Below are 25123 nucleotides of genomic sequence, written 5' to 3'. Positions count from 1 at the left end.
CTTTACATTTAATGTACTGAGTCCCATTTACTTATTTCGCACAAAACCGCAAAACCGGGCCATTTCGTGTCTCGGCGTTAGCAATGACTATGAAATGTTTGCATTTTCAATGTAAACAGTGTTTTAATAGGTATGCTTGGATATTCCATATTTTTCTCTCTGATGTCCCTGGAAAGTAAAGGATTTTGCGATCTAAGGGCCACTGCAGCCCATGCTTGCCATTTAACGTCTCATGTGTCTTTGGAGGATGAGGACGATCCAATTGAGTTAAATTGGTGTGAAAGACTATTGCATGTTGACTGATAGGATAATAGTGTTCAGATACACTGAGGCAGTTGGCTATCTAGGATCGTAAACGTGACAAAAGGTAGGCCCGGGCGATTTTGTATTTACAGCAGCCTAATTTGCGTAATTTTGAATTTTGTGTTGTGATTGTTACAAAAAAATCCTGAAATTGTACCATTATGCCACGTTGCATTAACAACAGGGATGACCAGAATGTGAACGGCTGTCTCTATAATTGACACAAGGTCTAATTTTGCGCTAAGATGTAGTGCTAAAGGCCAGATTTGCCTTTGCTGTAATTATACATAATTTTGAGTAATTTTCGTGAAATTTCACGCAGTTAGACTAAAGGAAATTACGCGAATTTCACATGCCCTTAATGATTAGGAGGACTGAAGGCCCTCTGGAAATGAGAGGATTATCCTGCAGGACTGTACTGAAGGGGAATCGCTGCAAGCACATTGGAGTTCACATAGACATCTCTGCTAACCCAGCGATCTAAAACGTGGATACTCAATCTTGCCCAACTTTCCTACCTCATTTGTGCCGTCGAGTGTCGATGTATAGACTCTAGAACCAAAAGCCTGGTATTTGTGTGGTCTTTTATGACGTAAGATTTTTTTGCATGTTTTTTTTGTTTTTTTCTGAATTTTGCAACTTATTACCACCAAAGGTAATAAGGTAATATTCAAAGGTGACAACAGCTATCGCAGAATTTGAAAAAACACACATTTTCACAATTAGCACTAACTCTAAGGTAGGTTACATATTGTTTGAAGCCATTTATGCAACACCGCCTATGTTTAAATATGCCCCTTTGATTTGCACATCCGCACATCGTTCCCTCTGTTAGATCATATTTTATTAAATCAGGCACACAAACTGAAAAGGAAGTACAAGATGAAAAAAACACTTATAATACAGCACTGACCTCGCATGATGCAAAGACAAAAAATAAAAGAAGCTGGTAAAAAACTGAGTAGAACAACTTAAAGACATTATGCAAGAAGTTTCTGCACAACATGTGTAAATAACCGTAAAAGTAAGACTTCCTGAAACATGGTGTTAATATAATACTTTCAGAAACACGCCCCTAAGTCAATATTCTCTAAATGAAGTAAAAATGTGTCTTAGCACGGCTTCTGCATATCGGATGCCAGTATTGGGCTATTATGTTACAGTCTAATGCATACTGGGTGTTATGGTCTTGTTTTACTTTAACTGAACTATTTAGACTAACGCATTTGAAATAAATAATTTATAGGTGCAATTCTCAGGACTGAAGACAGTGTCAGTATTGATCTTTAGTTAAGTGGTCCCTCTTGCACAAATCCACCAAGAGTGCACACAAAATGTGCCTGCAGGGTATGGCTGCAGTCCTGGAAAAAGGGCATGGCTGCTGTCAAGATAAAGTTGTTCATAAAAAAAATTGCCTGCACCTGATAATGACCTCCTGGGAGGCTACCTCACCACCATTCAAGCATGTCTGTCTAAATGCTACCTGAAGCTGAACTTTCTAACAACAGTAATAATGTGAGCTCACTGCCAATGGCTGCAAAGAATAGCAGGTGCCAGAGTACATTTCAAAGAGGATGGCCTCAATTTAGGACTCTATTATAGTGTAAAGACCTTGAGCTTTCATGTAGATACCAACTTCAACTTCATGAACCCCATCACACTTGACACAAAGATTCCTTGGGAACAACTAACCCCAATTTCCATAACCGCGCCTTTGTACTGGAAATGAAAGAAGACAACCAGGTACTGGGATTCTCTCATCTTGATGGACGCCTTCCTACTGGAAATGAAGGAAGACAACCAGGTACTGGGATTCTCTCATCTTGATGATAATGATAATGCTTCACTCGCCAGGATTTCAGAGATATAAATGACTCAACTGAAGAGTATACTGCATGAGCAGTCCATTTCATCAGTAGTCTTCCTGAAAATGATAGACTTGCACTCGCACTGATAAGCCACAGGTGCCTCCCACTTCCCACCCATAGCTAATCAAAGGTATGCTACAACATCTATAAGAAAGTCACTGCCGACACTCCTTCATACCACGTGACCAAGAGCAAGCCAGGAGAACATGGATAATGCGCAGCAGCAGCAACATTAGCCTGAAAATGACTAAGTATTAGCTTTCTCCTGCTACTTACAAAGATCATTTAAGTCCATACAGATCAGATTTGGTAGGCCCCTTTCCTTCTACTCCAGTAACAGCTAAAGATGTGAAGCTTAAAGCAACATCTCATTGCTATATAACTCTTCATGGCTGAATTTCTAAGGATCCGCTGTGTCAGCAATGCCGTCCCCCATTTATCTACTCCTTTCTCTTTCCACCTCAACTCTCACACCTACTATACTCTGCCACTACTGCTATACTCCATAACCCCTCTTCTGGCTCAAATGCAACTTCTTTTCTCCCTATACTAGTTTTCTCTCCTCCTCTAGAATCGTAATCCCCTAATAACTTCACACTGTATTCACACTCCTGGGAACCTTTTATATTTTGTCTGTATTTATTTGCTCTTAAGCATAGCCAGGATCTGGAAAAGGTAAACAGAGTGAAATTGTGCATACACTTTTAAGCTTGGCTGTGTTTGTCTTGAATGAAAAATGTCTTGCTAGGTGATAAGAATTATATCACTATACAAAGAAAAACTATGCTTTAACAAAAAATCTTCGCAACTTGTATAAATTGTGAACTTCACAAAACTTTGCTAATAAAAATCCCCTCTAAACTCCCTTTTTTACATAGATTTTGACAGTGAGACTTTTTGGTATCCTTATATCTGGATTTTGGTCAAAAGTGAGCAATCTTCGCAGAACATAATATAATATCTTTGTATGAATTTCCATGCCAAAGACTTCAACAGTTGGCAGTGTGATGAAGTGCCATTTGGCAAACAAAATAGTGTTGGTGGTCACCTGAGGACGTGTAAGGTCACGAACAATAGAGAACAGTTCCCAAGCAGAATTTTGGGCTCTACTCCTTTTGACAGACTCAGAAATACCGAGTTCAAAAGAAACTGCAGCATGATCAGACCAGATGACTGTAAGAGTGATGTTGACAGTAATGTAGCTGTGATTAGTGAATATAGGGTCTAGAGTGTGATCTGCTTTATATATGACGTTTTCTACTAATTGCTGGAGTCTAAGCACAGTCAGAGAGTTTGTGAGCTAAGTGATGTAGAATTAGTTAAGTTATCAAAATGAAAGTGTGGGTCACCCAAGATGATAGAGTTTGAGGCCTTTAGAACAAAAGGTTAAATGTAAAAAAAAGTGTGGAAATTGTTTATGAAGGCTACTCGAGACCCATGAGAGCTATAAGATAGGGCACCGGTGATGGACTATGTGTAAAATATACTAATCAAGAAAAATATGCCCTCCGCTTGAGGTATTGTATTGTTGAGGATGCAGCATGGTAGAGTGTTATAGTGTATGTCACACCCTGTTCAGCAGGCCACGAGGCAGGATGGGGCTACTGGGCCAAAACTGTGTAGGTTGATTCATTTTACCACTACTATGGATCTGCAAACTGGACCAAGCATAACCCTTTCTACACTTGACTATTAGTAGAAGAGACGGTAAACAATCATACGCTTCTTCAGGAGGACATTTTGGGGGAATTTGTGCATCAAACCCCACCCCCATATCAGCGTAATAAGATGAATATCCAGCCAGTTCTTCTCTTTGTATATAAAAAAACAAATACTTTATAACACAGAAACATAGAATTCTACTCCACATACATTAATGCAAGGATACTTGATTTGCTGATGTGAGACTTTATGCTTCCATGAGCCTATTCTGTCTAGCTCAGCTACACCCCAGCCTGTCCCTTGTGAGTCTCTTCCCTTATGTGAGTTTCCCCCTGCAGAGTTCGGGGTAATGCCTATGGGTGCAACTCATATTCCCATCCTCTGTTTGGTCTTAGCACTCAGTCGCACTCAGCCCTCTCGCAACTGACGGACATTACTAGTGGCAGGGAGCTTCAAGGCAGCACACAGCAGTCTTCAAGTTAGCTGCACAGCAGCCAGGTGTGCAGCTGTTCTTTTGGTGTGTCACAGCACATCCAGAGACTATAGTGGCCCTCTTTCAAGGAATCAGTCAGTACTTGTAGAGCATGGCTTATCAACCGTGAGGGTATCCAGTCGCTTGGGTTGCTGGGCTAAGTTGAAAAGCCAGGTATTGAGACTCTTCCTGAAGCCTGTCAGCGAGGGAAATGTATGGAGGTGGAGAGGGAGGGCGTTCCAGGACTTGGCAGCAAGGAGGGAGAAGTAGCGGCCACTGCTGTGGCTGCGGCGAATGTGCAGTGTCTGAGCCAGGGTGAGGGAGGTGGACCGAAAGTTTGTGGATGGTTGGTGGAAGTTCAGGGGGTGGTTCATGTATGGTAGTGATCCTTGCTTGTGGAGGGCTTTGTAGGTGTGTGTCAATGGTTTGATTTGGCATCTTTTCTGGACGGGAAGCCAATGCAGGTCTTTCAGGTGCTGGGTGATGTGGGTCTGTTTGGGCAGGTTGAGGATCAGTCTGGCCACTGAAATCTGTATTGTCTGGAGCCTTCTCATGAGTTTGGAGGTGGTACCTGCATACAGTGCATTTCCATAGTCCAAACGGCTGGTGATTAGGACTTGTATGACAGGTTTTTTTTGTGCTTATGGGAAGCCATTTGAAGATTCTTCAGAGCATTCTGAGAGTGTGAAAGCATGCAGAGGAGACTCTGTTGATCTGTTGTTTCATGGCAAGTTCGCGGTCCAGGATGATTCCGAGGATTTGGGCATGGTCTTTTGGTGTAGAGTTGAGTACAAGTTCAGTGGGCCGCCAGGTGTTGTTCCAGAGGAAGGCGTGTTTGCCAAAAATCAGCACTTCGGTTTTGTCAGTGTTGAGCTTTAAACAGTTGTCCTTCATCCAGGGTGTGACGTGCTTCATGCAGTTGTGGGAGTTGTTCTTGGTAGTGGGGGTCTGCTGTGAGCAAGAGGCTGAGCTGGGTGTCATTGGCATAAGATATGATGTTAATGTCATGAGTTCTGAGGATGTCAGCTAGAGGGGTCATGTAGGTGTTGAGACTTGAGGGATGCAGCAGATGGTTCTCGTGGGTTCCGAGGTGAAGGGGGAAGGGGGGAAGCAGATTCTCTGTGTGCGTCCCAAGAGGAATATTGCAATCCATCTGAGTTAAACTCCCTTTATTCTGATCTGGTGCAGTCTTTTAATGAGTATTTGGTGGGAAAATGTACCGAAGAATACAGAGAGGGCATGGAAGGATGAGTGTGGCCAACTGTCCTCTGTCGAGTAGGGTTCAAATGTCGTCCATGGCGGAGATCAGGGCGGTCTCGGTGCTGTAGTTGGCTACGAAACCGGATTGGGAGATGTCTAGCAGGTTGTTTCTTTCCAGGTGTTCGGTGAGCCGATGGTTGATGGCATTCACCAGGACTTTGGCAGGAAACAGGAGCAGCAAGATGGCGGTGGTAGTAGTTCGCTGGGGTCTGCAGAGGGTTTTTTGAGGAGAGGTCTAATCTCTGTGTGGTTCCATGAGTTAGGAAAGGTGGCCATTGTGATGGACGCATTAAGGACAGTGGTGAGTTGGTGGCTGATCACCGGGTGGATGGAGTTCATGATGGTTGTGGTGTCCGGTGTGGTGAGCAGTTCCTATGCCATAAGATGTTGGTCGGGGGAGGCTTCCATTGGAGTGAGAAGGCTGAGGAGGTTGGTGGGTTGGGGCTTGTAATTCCTGTAGATGGTGGATATTGTTTTGTGGAAGTGTTTCACTAGAGCATCACAGAGTTCCAGTGAGGGAGGGATTGTGTTCTCAGTGGGTGTTGGGCAGGAGAACTTCCTGACAATGGTGAAGAGTTTCTTGGTGTGGGTGGCGCTAGCCTTGATACAGTCAGTCAGGGCATCTTTTTTCACATCTTTGAGTCGTTGGTGGCATGTGCTGAGGGCTGACTTGAAGGTGGCTCGGTCTGTTTTGTCTCAGCTTGTGCCCCACCTTCTTTCCAGTTGTTTGCAGTTGAGTTTCATTGTGCTGAGTTACGGTGTGTGCCAACTGCCTTGTTTGGTGGATCTGCTGGTTTTGGTTGGTTTTGATAGGGGCAACTCGCTCAGCCGCATTGGTGATCCAGGTGTTGAAGTTCTCAACTGTCTGTTTTAGGTTGGTCATGGCATTGGGTTGGGTAGGGCTGAGGGCGTTCACCCATTGGTCCTGTGTGACTTTATTCCAGTTGTGGGAAGAGGTGCTGGGAGGGTTGGGGGTGATGCTATGTGATACTGTGATGATGAAGTGGACTGTAAGGTGGTCGGTCCAGGTGAGTTCTGTGATATGGCTGTATTTGATTCTGTTACTGTACATGAAGATAGGGTCCATTGTGTGTCCTTCTCTGTGTGTGGGGCCTGTAACCAGCTGGGTGGGTCTGATGTTGTCCACTCATTCCAAGAGGTTGGCTGAGTTTGTGTCTGTGGGCCATCCAGGTGGAATTTGAGGTCACTGAGGAAGATGTACTGCTTGGTTCTATGGCCAGTGCGGTAATGAAGTCTGTGATGGTGTCACTAAGGCAGGTGTGTGGTCTTGGAGGTCTGTAGGTGAGGGAAACTTTAAAGATTGTTTTGTTGTCAGTGTGGAGCAGGAAATTCAGGTATTCCGTGATCGTGCTGTCTTCGGTGGTGGTGCAGCGGATAATGGTCATGCCACCTCCTTGTTTGTTGGTGCAGTTCAGATGTGTCATGTTGTAGCTGGAGGGCATCAAGGTGATGATGTCAGAAGCAGAGGAGGGGTTGAGTCAGGTCTTTGTAATGAAGGTTACATCAAGGGTGAGAGTGGAGATAGTGTCCTCGACCTTAATGCCGTGTTTGCCGAAAGATACAGCATTGATCAGGAGGTATCGGAGTGGTTCCGGCTTGGTGACAGTAAGAAGGGTGGGTGCGGTGTGGGTTTCTGTGAGGGAGGGCAGCCCTAGATTGCAGGTGAATCGTCAGTGGTGGCAGGTGAACAGTCCTGCTTTGGAGTGAGGAGATGCAATGGATCAGTTGTTGCGGCATCCAGGGTACAGTGCTTGAAGATCCACTAAGGAGTACCTGAAGGTGTATGAAGGGTCAGGGTTCCTGGAACAGATCACGGACAAGGGTGCAGACAGACTTGCCTTTAGTTTGCCGGTGGCTGGGGAGGCAGGAAGTGGGTGGCTTGAAAACGGCAAGCCAGTGGCCAATTCGCTGATGTAAACAATGGGCACAGGCTAAGAAACAACATTAAAAGAAAGAAATAGACAAAAACCCATTAATAACAAGAGGAAATGTGCACATACCACATAAATATGCACAAAACACTAAAAACGAAATAAGCAGAGAACACTGAAAACGAAAGGCAATGAGCAGAAATATAATGAGAAATGAAAAGCAATTGGCAGAGGAACACTGAAAAATGCAAAGAAATTAGCAAAAATGCAGCGACAGATGAAAGGAGGTGGAATGAGGCTCAGCAGTGTGATGTTGCTAGGCAACTACCTGCAACAATGTGGGTACCAAGGGCAGCTGGACAGGGGGAGAGGCATGCAGCCGAGCAACGAGGAGAACTGACAGAAGGACCTGCTGGTCATTTGGCCGGCTAGTGGTAGATCTCTGACCACAGTGCTGCTCACTCTGGCACTCTTTGAATACTCTCCATTTCTTCTTGAAGATTACAATAACATGCCCACGGGTAATTATTCTTCGGTGCAACAGTCTCCTAACATTATCTTCAGCACATAGTGCCTCAAGGAAACCACCTAAATTTTTCATGAGGCACCCCAGGGGAACCTCTAAGGAGTACCTCTCAGATCACTTGGTCTCCAGAATTGGCCTTGATCCAACAGCATACTTTGGTGTGCTGTGGTCACACAGTACGTATATGGGGCACACTGGTCCCCAGCAGGCACTTATAATGTTTCTGGACTGTCACCTTGCATATAAAGTCCACTATTATGAGTATTATGAGTATTTGTAAATAGATTGGGGAATAACAAGAAGACCTGGATTTATTGGGTACAAATCTGCCTGAGGTGGCCACATATCTGCTTCCCACATCTACTCTCATGTACCAATCACTGTCAACAGGTGGTAAATGGAAGTGAAGTGATGCGGGGAAGGGGATCAGTAAAGAGTAAGGCTGTAGACTAGCAAGGAAAAGCTTTCCATGACCCACTCCTGCCATGGGGCAGAGTCAGGCAGGTTCCAGGGACCAAGGCAGGGCTATGCTTGCAGCCCAAGCCTCATGTAATTTTACCAGCTGGATTTTCTGGCTGGTAAAATTGGGTTTGGTGTCCCCACACCCAGGAAACCCAGGTGATGGAACACAATGCCGATTTTCATGGAGCAGAGAGGTTTCCCACAAAAGTAATACTATCTTGCCTACTATTAATCAGGCTGTTATTGGTATAATATATGTGGTTCATCTTTTCCGTTACGATTACGCGAGAAACCTACTGAATTGCTCAGTTTAGAGCACTAATATCATATGCCAGTTATTTTCTTTCAGCAGCATTTACAGTCAATCTCAACAATCACTAAGGTCATTAAAAAAAGGAATGCAGAGAAAATTGTAACGTGAATCGACTCTAGACGTCAATCTACAGGTAAAATGGTCAATAGATACCCGAGAGAACACATGGGAAAAGATCAATAAAAGTACAAGGGCAGCTACCACCGTGGTGAAAATCATCATATATTCACCCCAGCATCATGACTACTCAAAGTTGCTGTGATCGGTGGGTTTGCCAAGAAATTTGGCATTGCTAGATCTGCTGTAAATAAGATCTGGATTGTCCAATAAAAATATTTTGCAATGCAAATCATTACATAACACATAGATTCAGCATGATCAACGCTCAAACTTACCCCATTATACCTTGGAAGCTTATTGCTACACCACCTTTCCCTCAACCGACCCTTAACCTGAGAAATGCGATTGGCATTTAGCCTATTTATTGCTACATCATTATTTATAGTAATGAAAATTACAAAAAAATTCCAGGAAGACATCTTGTACTTGGTAGAGGCAATGAGTGTAATATTAGGTAAGCTAACACTGCAGCTGAGAAAAATAATGGTGAATTGCTGAGGTACAACCGGATAATGACAATTCTTACAATGTATTTTTTAAATTCTAGGTATACAAACACTTCTCATCACTATCAAAGTGAAGAAGTACCAAAAGTCCATAGAGTGGGTTAATTGTATGTCTTTATTTTCTTCTTACCTTATGTATGTATCCAGTTTCTGGCATGGAGGCAATGATGGTGTTTGAATCCACCTGACAGCAGATTTCTAAGCTGTAGCATCAAAACACTGATATGTGTCAAAAATAACCACACATGGTAGATGATTGGTTTTTACCTCCAAGGATCACTATCCACATTAAGAAACTTTTAGACATTTTATTTTTAGCATATATCCAAATTGATTAACCCCTTGCACGCTGATGACGAGCTGGGCTCGTCATGAGGTAGCCTCCTGCTACGCTGATGACGAGCCCAGCTCGTCACGTAACATGCGGTTTCGCAAAAGTCAGCGTACGAGCGGAATTCCGCCCGCACGCATGCGGTTAATTGATGAATATTTATGGCATGCTCCCACAAGGCTATACTATCACTATATCTGTAATGTTATGTGACTGCAGTATGAATGTAACACGTCAATATGGACACCTCCCTTTCCAACAGCACCTCTTAAGGCACACCTCACAGACTTACTGTCCCGCCAATCCAATTTTAATGAGTGCCTAGGAACACTAGTCCACATCATCGAAACCTATAATGATGTGTATCACATGTTGCATTTTACACCAAGCACAACCTCAAACCAAGAAGTAGTCAGCCTGCTGCACATCATTCAGTGTTACTGGTTCTGTCTGTAAGGTGCGAAACAGATGATTAAAGCTCACTCATAGTTCCCATTTGATTAGCAACCTCAAGTTTAACTGGCCCTATGCACTGACACCATCTCTAATGCCAGCAGAAATACATTTGGGGAATTGCAATTTGACTGCAAACTATCCTTTGCGCTGGAAATAGTCAACAAAAATGTGTTGCACTATTTATGCCAGCTATGCTCCTTACTACAACTACCTGAGAATAACACACCCTTGTCATCACTGTGGTAGTGTTACAATTGGTCTAGTACAATACCCTCTCCATGAGGATAGGAAGAAAATCGTCACAAGTCTAGAGAGCAAAAAACCACGCCAATTGGCTAGCATTTAGCCTTCAATGCTTTTGTATAGAACTGCATTGAAACACCACTACAATGATCTGATAACAGAAAGCCAGATCACAACTTACTCAGAGGAAGCTGAAATCAGTCTGTGTGTGGTGTACTTATATGGCAGATACACACTCACAGAAAATGAGTCACACAACACTGTGCATTTGAACACGTTCCCTATGTGCTGTCCACCCCTAAAAAGGCGCAGAACTGCAAAATGGTTTAGTCTATGACTGTTCACCTTGAGCAAGGACCACAGGAGAGCAGGCCCCACCACACTCATCACTAATTTTACACCATCTCTTTGGTTTGCAATGTTCAATGTAAAGTGGTGGTAATCACAAGGGGCTAGCCCGACTCGAATATCACATCTCACCTTGTACACAACAACCATGCTACACACTAGGCCTACACTGCAGTTGACGAATACCAGTAATGCCAGGATCCATTCATCGGTTTATCAAGAGAAGTCAGTAAGTCACGTCTCACCAGGGACGCAGTTAAAATTATCTATGCCTCATGACGAATTATGGGGTGCAGTCATTGGTCATGTCAGCCATGTTGTGCCCTTGACATGGTGACAGAAGCCTCCCTTGTTAAGGAGGAATCCACACAGTGTAGACTTCTACCCACAGCAGAATGAAGTAATCATTAGGGGAGCAACTCATTTGAAAACATACTGGCAAACCTTCTAGGAACTCGTGAAATGCATCTCTGAGTAGGAAAACGTATCAAGTATGTTAAAAACTGATGAAATCAGTAGCAGAGTGGCAATACATTACTGCTGTAGTGACTCTCTCCTACAATCACCTTACAGACACGTCTTCAAATGGCCTTAAACATAATGCCACCTATTTCACCGTTTATGAGGGCACCAAGTAAAAGAGAGTGCAGGGTTCAAAGCAGAGCTTTGTCCACATATAGAGATGCTTTAATAGGAGTCAGCATGGAACTGGAAGTGTCTCAGAAGAGTGCATTCCGTCTAGCAGTGTGTAAAATCCCCAGAACTCGTACAACTTCTCTAAATATATTTTTGGGAATGAGTGTATGTAAAAAATTCAATGTCTTACCCTCCCTCCTGTCCTTTTTCATTTTTTTTATTGCCTAATTTAAACTTAAACATAACAGTTTGTTTCTGAATTCCTTTGACATGAATTTTGAATCTGTAATGTTATAATAAAAGATGCCAGTCACAATGTATTATTATGTAATGGCAATTGAATTTTATCAATTTGACGAATGTGAATTGTTTCTACAATATGACATTATTTGACATTTATGTGAATGTAATGAGCCATTGTCCCTGCTCTTTAGATTTTCATAACTTCAATTCATACCAATGTCCTTTTCTCATACATAAAGTATTAGAAAATTATAAATATTGTTTGTTTTTATTTGAGATATGCGCTTATGTATTGATAAGCACAAATCCAATGGCCTTATCTTTGATGCAAGGGGTACTATGCAACATCTAGAGATTTGGCATTTCTGTGCTGCACCTGCTCATGAAATAAACATAAAACATTTTAAACATTGAACATAAAAGTTCAAATTTACGATATATCAGCTACACTGCAATGGATTTTCAGCTTGCTTTTCCGTAAGTAGTCTCAAACTGTCCAGCCTCATTATATACACTGTATATACCATCCATTGTTGGCACTATACAGCAGAGCCAAGAATGCGGCGGGTATCCAGAATTCTGGGAGCTGACTCTTTCATATTCAGACTTACAAATCTTAGGCTTATTATTAAATTTGTACATTTACTAATGTTGATTGGTTGGCAAAAAGCCTTATCGCTTACTTGAAAAGACAAAAAATATAATTTTACAGAAATACACTTGTTTCCTCTTGCAACGTCTATAGTTCTAAAAAAATCTTGAAAGAGTTAGATTTAGAAGAAATGTACATTTATACTTTTATCCTGATTTAGTTTTCTCCAAATGTTATGCCACGTGAAGAAATCCATTCCCCGACACTGCACACAGACTTTGAAAGCATTCCCAAACTAAATGTACCTATACCGCAACAGTTTGTAGTAAATTTCTATGTGAATTCATGGCGCGAAAACAGATTGGGCCTAGGTCCAAATGCCCAGAAAAGTCTGACTTTGTTATCAATGGCCGTGCCTGTGCCCTGCACCCGGACAGATTCATGTTAACAATGTGCATAAATCAAAGGTGTTTCCTCCTGGGGATCAGTGGCAGGTGAAGCCCGGCACAAATCGTGGAGCAAACGGGTCTATAATCGGTCGTTTCCCAAACGTTTTTCGCACACACGTGGTTGGTTATATGTTCTTACAACGAATTCCGTTGCAACGCATGCCTTTGCCACGCATGCGTTACAACGGAATGGTTTATCAACGCATAACGTTTTCCTCTAATTCATGTCTGGTGACGTTGTACGTCGTTAAGAAGAAACGGAAGTTTCTTTCCGTTTCCTCTTAAACAACGACGATTTCAGGTGAGGTTTTTATTTGGGGGGGAGACCCCTCCCAAGCCCCCATGTTTATTTTGAACCTTTACCACATATGCCTTTACTACACACCTCGTAGTAAAGGTATGCGTGGTAAAGGCTTTCGTGTTAACCACGCATGCGTTGTAATGCATGCGTGGTTAATGTATTCGTGGAAACGGCCGCGTTGTAATGGCCGTTTCCCCACGTGGTTTTGTGGATTAGCGACTACTTGAACTTTCGTCGTAAAAGGAATGTAACCTTTGTGACTTTTCTACACGTTTCGAAAACATAGTTAGACGAGAGGAAACCCTCCGACGGTCCCTTGAGACGGAAATTCACCTTTGTCCTACTTTGCACGTCCTCGTGCTCCGTGTTAGCATACACACGTCAGCGCGTTATAGTTTTACAGGCTGAATGAGGGCGCGAGGAACTTTTTGAGGCGTTTTACAGGTCGGATGTGTAGATAAATTCGCTCCTCCTTCGAACTATTAAATCTGTCAGTGCTCTGCGTTGCCGCATTAGAGGATAAAAGAGATGTTATGGCATTTGAAACTTCCAGGAAGTGAGAACAGAGTGGCACTTCAGGAAACTTTACGTCTTGTTCAAAGAATAGTTTTGTTTGTTACAAATCTACTGTGGAAAGGAAGTTCTCAGAAATATTCTGTCACTTTAAAGACAATGTATTAGGGCTGTCGGTTGGAGTCCCCGCTTGCTGCATCTCCGGGTATTAAGCACGAGGTTCACCCAGTTCGTACATGCCACATTTCTTTAAAATAAAGCCTTTCTTTGACAGGAGAGATCAAGAGTCTGGAAAACAAATACATCCACAGCGCTGTGCACTGCAAAAGCAATACATCACTGCTAAATAATCACATGCCTGGGTATTTGAACGGCGTTGGTAAAAGAAAAACATGAAGTGAAATGCTTCATTCGTCACAGCATCTTGTATTTTTATAGTACCATTAAGTAATGGTAGACATTTGTTTTGCAGAACAACGCACCCATCCTTTGTCACGATGGTGGTATATTTAGCCAGCTCTGCACGAACAACGTTTAAAGATGTGCACACTTACCAACCTTGGAAACGGTTTTGAGATTCAGCAAAGCTTGAGGAGAGATACTGTGCTCTTTGTCTTTAATTAGGCAGGGATTAAAACCGCAAAGTTCATGTTGCCCTCCAGTAACAAGTGTTTACACAGCCAATGTTTTTGGCTTTTGCATAATGAAACTGTTTTTATCATGTTTGTATAGCCTACATGGCTGGAACAGCATGAACACAAATTAATTCAAGATCCATTCAGACAATGAACAGGTAGGGAGAGTATGGGGCTTAAAGACCAGAGCTGAAGACTTTTAAACTGGGGAAGCTGGTTCCAATCGCGGCATCTACCCAACATCCTGTGATTCTAGGCAAATCAATTAATCTCCCTATGCTTGGAAAATCAACAACAAAAACTGAATGTGTACTTGTGTAATGTAACTGGTAATTTAAACCTCTCCAATATCTATGGACGAGTTTGCGCTATAAAACAATCTGCAAATCAAAGAACACGTATAACGCTGGTGGTAGCAAAAGCAGTGTAAGATTTGCTTCAGTGAACAGATCAATACAAATAGCAAAGCCAATAAGTCTTGCTGGCATATGCCACAAAAATGAAATGAAGGAAAACAATAACTCATGGTGCTTCCTAGATGTGGTGGGCAATATGCTTGCAATTAAGATTCTAAATAAAAAAAAACCTTGACATATAATTTTTATCGAACAGTACAGGTGCCTCCAAGCAGGCAGGTATGCTTAGATAACATAAAGAATCCTTTTTTAGTTTTACTGCAAATCACAGAAAAATACGATTCTTATTGGTGCAAAGAAAAGGTACTATTGAGTATGAAAGACAGTTAAACTGAAGACAGATCCTCATTCTACCCCATACTTTCATAGGTTTCAGTTGTTTTCAGCAACCATAATCTCCAGGTGAAAGGAAAGAGATCTGTGGTGTTTACTTGGACTCACTATTACCATGAGGCTGGTATCTGCTGTTTCCAGCCCCTAGCCGCGGTCGGTAGTGGGAGTACCTGCCGCGCGGTGATGTGGGGAGGGGCAGGGTGGGGGGTAGTAACCTATGGATTACGGAGGTTTACAGGTAAGTAAACATATAAATAAATAAAACGTTTTATTTATTTATATGTTAACTTACCTGTAAACTTCCATAATCCATACTTTGCTACCCCCCACCCTGCCCCTCACCCTCCCCACGTCACCGCCCGGCAGGTACTCCCACTACCGACTGCGGCTGCCAGCCCCATTGGAATTAAATGACCACTTGTAATAAGGGTCATGGTTTAAACATACAAGAATGACTATAAAAATAAAAACAGAAAAAGAATGGCAAAAAAAAGCATTGGCAAAGCAAACTATTTGCCCATCTGCAATGGCAGTGAAGTGGACTTCTTTTTTAGGTGGTGGTACACACGTAATCAGTGGAAAACGTTGCCATTTAAAGGGCAAGAGATTCTACCATCTTGAATTGAATTGAATTGAAAATAATTTATACCGCGCAAAAACAATAACCCGGAGGTATCAAGGCGCCCAACAATAAAATCAGAAAATAAAACCATTCATCCATTACACATAGGCTTGCAGGAAGAGGCGAGTTTTAAGTGCACCACGGAATGCCTGTAATGTGGGTAGGGACCTGAGATCCAAAGGGAGTTCGTTCCACCATTTGGGGGCAAGGGTGGAAAAGGCCCTGCCACCCCATTTAGCTCTTCTTATACAAGGGGCTGACAGAAGCAATTTCCCGGAGGAACGCAAGTTCCTTCCAGGGATGTAATTGGAAATGATGGAGCTTACTCCAGAGTCACTGTTTTTTGTGATGACTCTATATGTCATGCACAGGACCTTGAACCGTACTCGGTATTCTACCGGAAGCCAGTGTAATGTTTTCCTGGCTAACGTAGCCGAAGTACGCCTGGGAGCGTCCAAGACAAATCTGGCTGTGGCATTTTGGACCACCTGTAAGCGCTGCAGGAGGCTCTTTTTCAGCCCCGCGTACAGCGCATTACAGTAGTCAAGCCGCAAGCCTATTAATGCCACAGCCACCTGTTTTCTGGAATTTAACGATAGATATTTCCTAATCCTTCGAAGGGTGTGGATTAGGCCCCAGCAGGTGGAGATGGTTCTACTCACCTGTCCATTCATATCAAGAACTGGGTCTATCATCACCCCCAGATTCTTGGCAGATGTTGTGGGGGAGGGGCAGGCTCCAAGCGAGTTGGGCCACCAACTATCTGACCAGATATTGTTGTTCCCTCCAAACACCATCACCTCAGTCTTCTCCCCATTCAGTTTAAGAGAGTTCTGAATCATCCAGTGACCAACCGCCTCCATACAAGATCTAAACTTGGAGGCGGTCTGCACGTCTGAATGGGAGAGAGAGACGAGGATTTGGGTGTCATCAGCATAGGAAACTACCTCCATCCCGAAAGATCTTATAAGTCTGGCCAGAGGGGTCACATAGATTTTAAACAGGGTCGGACTAAGAGCCGACCCTTGAGGGACCCCACATAGCACAGATCTGGATGGAGATAGAAACTCACCCAGTTTGACTCTTTGCTCCCTCCCAGCAAGGAAAGAGGTCAGTAGATCCAAAGCTACCCCCCCCCACCCCCATGCCCCTCAGACGAGATGTAAGTACTGAGGGGGAGAGGGTGTCGAAGGCAGCAGTCAGATCCAAAAGGACCAGGAGGGTGGTCTGGCCCCCATCCACTGTCCTACGGATGTTATCGAGCACAATGGTGAGGGCCGACTCGGTGCTATGTTCCCTCCTGAATCCATGCTGGGAGGAGTCCAAGCAGCCCGAGCATTCCACAAAAGCTGCAAGATGCTTGTTCAGATGTGCTTCAAGCATCTTTGCCGGAGCGAGAAGCAACGAGATTGGGCGGAAGTTTTTTAAGACCTCCGGGTCGAGGGAGGCCTTTTTTAGCAGTGGTTTTACCACTGCCTTCTTCCACTCCAACGGGAAGACACCGTTTCTTATAGCTAGATTCATTATCTCCAGCAGCGGTGGTAAAAGGGTCTCCCTACACTGCTTGATGATTTTCAGTGGGCAGGTGTCCAAGGGGGAACCGGATTTGATCTTATTAGTCAAGATTTCAAGATCCTCAAGAGTGAGAGGTGGAAAGGAGTCCAAGGAGCCCAATGAAAAGGGGTCGGTGGCTAGCATATTTATCTCAGCCATAACAGTGGGCACACTAATACAGGCTCTTTGTTCTTCAAGAGCTAAGTGGATGTCCTCTATCTTAGTGTGGAAAAAAGAGGCAATCCTATCGCATAGATCCTGCGAAGGTACGACAGGGTCAGGGGCCTGTAGATTGACCAGGGAGTCAACAATTTTAAAAAGCTCCTTCGGCGAAGAGAGCGAGGATGTCAGGGTCACAAAATAATCCTGTTTAGCCTGCACGATCTCAGCCTTATATTTTCTGATAAGGAGTTTGTGAGCCTCTTTATTCTTGAGGTCCCAACTGGAGTGCCAGAGCCTCTCCTTCCTCCTTACTTCTTGCCTGAGGAGCCTAAGGGAATCGGAGAACCACGGGGCAGATGGTCTCTTCCTGGCTCGACGGCGGGTCAGTGTAGGGGCCAGTTCATTCATAGCCTCAGTAATAACATGCTCAAAATGACCGACTGCGGTCTGTACATTATCCATGCCCGTGGTAGCAAGGCTAGCAGCCCAGGGCTCAAACGAGTGACTGCTAATATTCCTAAAGTTTCTAACCGTTTCCACAACATGATTTCCCTTTTTGCCTCCTTCCTCCCTATCATACTCCAAGTGAAATGGAACTGCAAGGTGGTCAGACCAGGACAAGTGCTGCGGATCCTTAATAGTCAGGCGGACGTCATTTGAAAAAATTCCATCTAACATATGGCCTGCCCGATGAGTGGCCCCGCGGACTAACTGCAAAAGTCCACAGGACGCCAGCCCTTCAGTAAGACTTAAGGTATCGGAAGCATCATGTCGTTCTAGGTGGTAATTAAAATCGCCAAGGATGGTAAAATTCTCTCGACCAAAGTATGGTTCCAGAGCCTGCAAGAGACTGGAGGTAAAGGCAGTTCGCGGGCCTGGTGGTCGATATAATAAGATGCCATTAAGGAAAGGGCGCTGTACTTCCTTTATAGTAAAATAGAGGGCTTGAAAACACTCTGGGAAGTCAAGAATGGGTACAATATGGCATTGTAGATGATCTTTATAGAAGATCGCTATGCCCTCTCCCACTCGACCCTGCCTGTCAAGTCTAGCCAGGCAGTACCCTTCCGGGGCTGCTTCAATTAGGTCAGGGCCAGACGACTCTTTAGCCCATGTTTCGGTGACAAATACAAGGTCAGGTCTTCTATCCGAAACCATCTCCCTAAACATTATCTTATTTTTAACAAGGGAGCGGGCATTAACCAGAATGCCTTCTACGCCCTTGCTCCTAGGTCTAATGGGATCCGAGTGACCAGAATGACCAAAGGGGAAGTGTTGAGGGGGGTTGATAGACCTAGAGTTAAGATAACAGCCACATTGTAGGGGGGAGAGAAAAGCAGCGGGTTCAAAAGAATGCATGCAACCTGATATGCGAGGTTTCAGGCGCAGCATTTCCTGAAGGGAGTAGCTATGGAAGGAGAATGTGTTAGAATCACGATTCAGAGTCCAGCCGTCCAGCGCGTCCTCAGCGCGGACGGGCGCAGACGGGCTGGACTCTGGCGTGACTCCGGCGTCACTGCGGCGCCCACGATGCGCGTACACGCTGCGCGTCATATCCTTACAATTATAGAGGGCTCTAGCGAGTCCACATGATAGGCTTCAGCCAGTAGCTGAAGAGCGACTATCTCGACCCACCCAAGAGAGCCCCCAGGTCAACAGAGCGCTGGGACCGGGCTGCCCAAATGGCAGTGAGAGTGGCGTAGTGCCACAGTGTAAGAATGCGGTCCGTGGCTAAAGAGCACAGGTAGGGGGACTATGACATTTTTAACAATTCTAAGTATGTTTAAAAGCAGGGGAAAAGCGGACAACTCAATATAAAACAAGCGACAGAACAGGGCGATTAAAAGTTGTAAATGTCATGCATGCATAATTTGTGTTCTTTGTAATGTAAGTATTCAAGTGGTCAGGCAAATAAGCTGGAGCCTGAAATTGTGGCCTTCAGGCTCTATGATTAGTCATTGACAAGCTCTTTGTCACAAGTACAGTGTGAACGACAGCTCAGGGACCACAACACAAACACTCACCAAGGGCTCTATTACACAGGGAGTGCACTATCCCTGTTTGCGCTATGGCACACCTTAAAACAGGTGTTGCGTTTATAGGCAAACATTGGTCTTTCGAGTTTCACTGTCTCTTCATTGTTCAATATATACCAATGTTTGTTTATCACATTTTTTATCTTGTTGCTAATCTCATAGAATTGACTTACAAACACTACCTTAGTCATGGGTTCTTTCTTCCTAGGTCCCTCAAACATTGCCTCGCTGTTATAAAATCGTGCTCTTTTAAAGGAATGTGAAACCAACTTTTTTGGATAGCCTCGATCTTTTAATTTGGTTTTGAGAACCTGTAAATGCCTATAAAAATCCTGCAAGTCTGTGCAATTCCTCCTTAAGCGGAGGTACTGACTGAAAGGGATATTCAGTCAGTCAATCACTTTTATTTCGGTTAAAAACCATAAAAAGGCATATTACATACAGTGCTATTTGTACATGATTATACATTATAAAAACATTAAAAAACATCATATGATCGACATAGCAAATTTCCAGATTAAAAAAGATATAAAAAAGAAGGTAGATACAGGCGTAAATATCTCATGTATACTGTGATAAGTCCCGCCGGGCTGCACGGGTTACAGTAATAAAAGGGGACCTCCCCATTTTTTGCATCAAGTGCCTAGTGATAAATAATTATTGTAAAGTGCCTTTTTTGAGTATTGCACACCTAATGGACCACATAGACAGCAAAAATGTGGATGTTGCATATACTGTCATAAATGCAGTGTCAGTTTTGAGGATTCTATAGGTCTCCCTAAAGTCTCTGAGGCCCCTGGACTTGCAGAAAAGGATTAACCATTTTGCTCTAGGCCTACAATACAAGGGGCAGAATAGCAGAACATGCAGATCTGTCTCTCTGCTACCCCGACATCCGGGGAAAGTGCTCACTGGGGTTGTGGCTGTTAGCCACTTTTCTGTGACATCCCTGAGGGGGAGTGAGCCGTGCCTGAACTGGATGTACACTTTCCTAGCCAGGGGGGGGCTGTATGTCATCTAGAAATCTCTCCAAAATGGGGAGGGCCTTAAATTCCAAAAAGGTGTTGGTCAACCGACCCTGGGACGAGCATGAAATTAAAAGTGACAGGCCATACTCTCTCAGAGCTTTACTCAAACTTATTGTGGGTAAAGCGGCACAGGTCTCCTCGGGAGAGAACCATAAGTCTTCCCTACCTATGGCCTTAGTGAGGTACCGAATGTGCCTTAGCCAAGGTATTTTTTCCCACACCCCTCCTAGCTAACAGGTCCCGTAGGTCCTCCCTATAACTCTCCAGTTCTGGGGTAGCGCAGAGTCGTCTCCAGAATAGCAATGGGCGATTCGAGGCAACGTCCTGAATGGGGACCATGCCCAGGTCCAACCTTAGAGGTATAAGGGGTGTGCTCTGGGGTAGCCCCAGGAGGCGCCTCATAAAACTATTCTCAGTGAGAGAGAGGGGGGCCGCACTTACGTGTCCCCACAAGTCCGCACCATAGAGTGCACCACCTCTCGCCTAGGCTCTATATACTTCAACGGGAGGTCCCACCTGTTGGAGAGGGGATTCATTGAAAACTTTTAAGATGCCACCCGAGGATTGGGCAAGCTTCAGATTAACTTTAGCGATCTGCGGCCCCCAATCCATTCTATCAGTTAAAGTGACCCCCAGGTACTCAAATATCGACACGCGATCCAGTGCCAGGCCATCCAAATGTAGGTGGGGGCAATTGGGGCGTTTCAAATTGAACACCATGTACTTGGTTTTGGTGAAATTGATTTCCAGGTTCCTCTCCTTGCAAAACCTGGCAAAAGCCTCCAATGTGCGCTGGATGCCCCCGATGATTTCGACAGTAGGAGAGTATCATCGGCGAACATTAATGCCGGTATTTTCCGTCCCGCTAGGATTGGAGAGTCTAGATCTTTAGCTCCCAAAAGAAAGGCAATCAGACCATTGAGGAATAAGGAGAATAGCGTGGGAGCTAGAACACACCCCTGCCTCACTCCACGTTCCGGGGCTCCCATCCCCTTTAGGATAGCCCAAAGCTTGTCCCTCTGGACCAGGTCAAATGCGGACCGAAGGTCCACAAATATTAAGTACAGGCTACCCGCTCCCAAAGTGACCGTTCTCCAATACACAAGCTGTAGCCTGAACAGCTGGTCGATCGTAGAAACCCCCGCCCGAAACCCTGCCTGCAGGGAGGGTAGGATGTGATGGTCGTCCATCCAACACTGCAACCTGGTTAGGAGAACTCGGGCGAAGAGTTTCTGGAGGACGTCAATCAGGCTTATGGGGCGGTAGTTGGCCGGGTCCAGGGGAGAAGCCTTCTTATGAATGGGTATGATTACTGCTCCCAACCAACTCGGGGGGATAGCCAAACCCTGCATAATGGCGTTGAAGAAGGTACAAATGTAGGGTGAGACAATGTGAAATTAGGGCTTGGCGCACAGCCAGTTGTGTGGTAGGTAAACGTGTATTTGAAGAGTTGCTGGAGTTTTAAGGTGCTCCTACAGGTGTCGCATCCGTTCGACTGCGACTCACAATGACATTCTGTTGAGTGTGCTACTGAAATGTAGGCACATCCCTGTGTTGGGCACACTTGTTAGGTTCAGGGCACCGGAACGAACCGTGCCGTGAATTCCAAATAAAGTTCAGAAAATGGTGTATAAAGTTTCGAAATTTATTCCATTATATTCATATTTTCATCATATGAGTTGGAAAATTGTCAGTAACATCGTGATGCTGGATGAAGCTCCCATCCAGCATCACGATGTTACTGACAATTTTCCAACTCATATGATGAAAATATGAATATAATGGAATAAATTTCGAAACTTTATACACCATTTTCTGAACTTTATTTGGAATTCACGGCATGGTTCGTTCCGGTGCCCTGAACCTAACAAGTGTGCCCAACACAGGGATGTGCCTTCAGTAGCACACTCAACAGAATACAAATGTAGGGTGCCCACACCCCTTGTTTAGACCGCTAAAGGTCCCCAGGGATCATATCAAGGCCAGGTGCCTTCCCCGGAATCAGACTCCTTATTGCCGCCTTGACTTCCGAGATCGTGCAGGGATAACTATCTAGGGCACCTCCCTCGTCACGGGCTGGGGCAGGCAGACTAACTGGTTCCAGTGATTCCACTAGGGGCGGCACGAGGTCAAGAGAATAGAGGGGCTTGAAGTGTGCAAGCCACACCTCTTCACAGAGGTTGGGAACAACTGCGAGCGTCCCTGAGGCCGGGCCTCCACGCACCAAATTCCAGAAGGCCCTAAACTCGTGGGCGTCTAGAGCTGCTCTAATTTTCTCCCATCTGTCGACTTCCCACTCTGCTTTGGCAGCTTGGGTCAGGCTAGTGTAAATTTGCCGTGCATTTCTAATCGACAACTGGGTTCCCGATTTCACCTCCTTTAAGAGGGTTGATTTTGCCTCCCTACATTTTTTATTGTACCAGTTCTCTCTCTTGGGTGGTCTCCCCCTACCACACTCGGGAGCTGTAAAAAGGTCAGCTAGGGAGGTAAAGAGCGCATTATGAATGGACTGGATGGCCGAGGAATACAAAGACCCAGGTTTCCAATTCCTCAGGTCGCTGACCTTGACTAAGGCCCCTGCTACCTGGTGGTAAATCTCTGCCAGCTTGTCTGGTGCCTGAGCCACCCTCTCCCACCTGACCCGCCTGCCTCCCCCTGTTGAAATAGGTGCCGATTAGTAAGAGTCCCAGCTGCAGCCTGCGTGGTAAGATTCCCCAGGGGACTAAGTAACTCAAGTGACAGTAGGTTATGGTCACTGTCGATTCTTGGAGATACAGCAAATGACTTTAGTTGAGCCCACAATTCCACGTTGGTCAAAATATAATCAATTGTGGTGCTTTTCCCCAGTCTATTATAGGTGCGTGCACCTGGTATATCTGGAAGGAGCCTGCCATTGCAGGCCCTTAGGGAAAAGGCTACCAGCAATTTATTAATAGCAAGTGTCAACGGCATCAGGCGGTTTACTGGGTATGTGGAACATTCAGGGATAAGCCACATCTCGTCTTCCTCAGAAGTAACAGGGGAATCCCCGAGAGTGGCTCAAAGTGGCAGTTGAAATCTGCCCCAATGATTTTATGGTACGTAGGGGGAAAAGAAGAAAGGAGGACCTCCAAGGCCTCCAGGATAGATAGACCTTGTTGTCGGGGAAAGGGACGTAGGTAGATATTGATCAGTGCCAAGACCAGACCCCCCTTAAATGTTAGTGTAATACACAGGATCTCCAGACAGTTGCTGTCAATTACCTTGACTGTGCACCCCAGGTGGACTGCCACCCAAATGCACAGCCCTCCAGAGGGTCTTCCCCTAGGTCCCTGAACCGCTGCTCTAAAATATGACGCAAAGCCTACCCTCACAGGGACAGATGATAACCAAGTCTCTTGAAATAGGTAGAGGTCATACCCATCCACCAACTCCCCCCACTCCGGGTTTTGTAATTTTGTCCCCAGCCCGGCCATGTTCCAGGAGGCAATCAGGGTGGGGCGAGAGGCCAGTGGTCCAGGGAGAGCCACAGTGGGGTGCACTAGGCCAGGGAGGGTGAATGTTTCCCGTGGTTGAGGGTCCGAGTCCCATCCATCCGAGGTGACTACGTGGTTGACGGGTATGGGAGACAGACCATCATTCCCTAGATTTGCCACCTGTAATAGAGGCCCTGCTTCCTTGCTTAGGCCTCTAGCCTCAAAGGTTGCCAATGGGGATGGAACTTCGATAGGGGCTCCCGGCAATAGTCAATCCACGCTGCTCAAACTGCTCAAGGCCCTGAATCTATTGGCTACTGGAAGAGTGTTACTGTGAGAATGTATACAGGGAACGGTAGTGGTGTTTCCCAAAAATTGGAAAAAAACGCACATACACTAATATCAGTAAAGTCAAAAATAGTACTGGACAGTCAATAGGATCTTTCTCAATGTCAAAGACGGAGTGCTACATGGACCAATATCCCCCACTACCAGGAAGGAACACAATTTATCAAGCCAAAGGATTGACAAATAAACATATAAGCAAAAATGGTCAAGAGAACACAATCCTATAATGCAAGTATGTACAAGACTTATGCAAAGTAGAGTCTAGACAACAATTAATCCAGATAAGGTCAGCAAATTCTCATAATGTACAGGACAAATAGATGGATAGAGTTCATGTTTTATATCATCTTTTCCTTTTATTGATTCCTAAAAGTGGTTTTCCAAATGATAAAACGACAGCCGACACGTGTTTCGTCCGTACTATGAATTAGTACAGGGACTTTTTCAAGGCTGTAAAGACATGATAGAAAAATATATACATGAAAATACAAAATTTTAAATGTAATAATACAATGTGAGGAAATTTAGAAAGGACCTAAGCAAAAGAAACTTAAGTCATCATAAGGTACTGAGTGTGCAAAATATACAAGCTCAATATGTGAAGTGAAAGATAAGATCAGGAGAAGAAGTCTATTGTGATCAAATGGTGAATTAATAAGATTAGAGAGAGAGAAAAAGAATTTTCTTATATAGTGAAATATCTGAGTGACTGAAAAGTGAAACACCAAGAATAGGACCCCAGAGATATGAGTATGGAGAAAACTCCCCCATTATTCCAAAATGTGAAGTGATATGATAGTGCCAACCACCAAGAGGAGAAATGTATCCAAAATCAAAAACTGACCTAATGAAATAAACTATTGCAGCATATATTTTGCCGATGGGTTATCACCGGATTCCGGCTGTAAAGGAGCGTGTAGTGGGTTTGTGTTATTCACATGTTTGCGAGCAGGTTTCCTCTTCCTTCGTTTGGGGTGAGATTTGGGGGCCTTTATCCCTAGGGATGGGTGGTGGTGCAGGGGATCTACTTCAGGAGCT

Source organism: Lissotriton helveticus, chromosome 10 (assembly GCF_964261635.1).
Source record: "Lissotriton helveticus chromosome 10, aLisHel1.1, whole genome shotgun sequence".
NCBI lineage: Eukaryota > Metazoa > Chordata > Amphibia > Caudata > Salamandridae > Lissotriton > Lissotriton helveticus.
The sequence above is the reverse complement of the archived record's forward strand: the minus strand, read 5'-3'. Positions refer to the sequence as shown.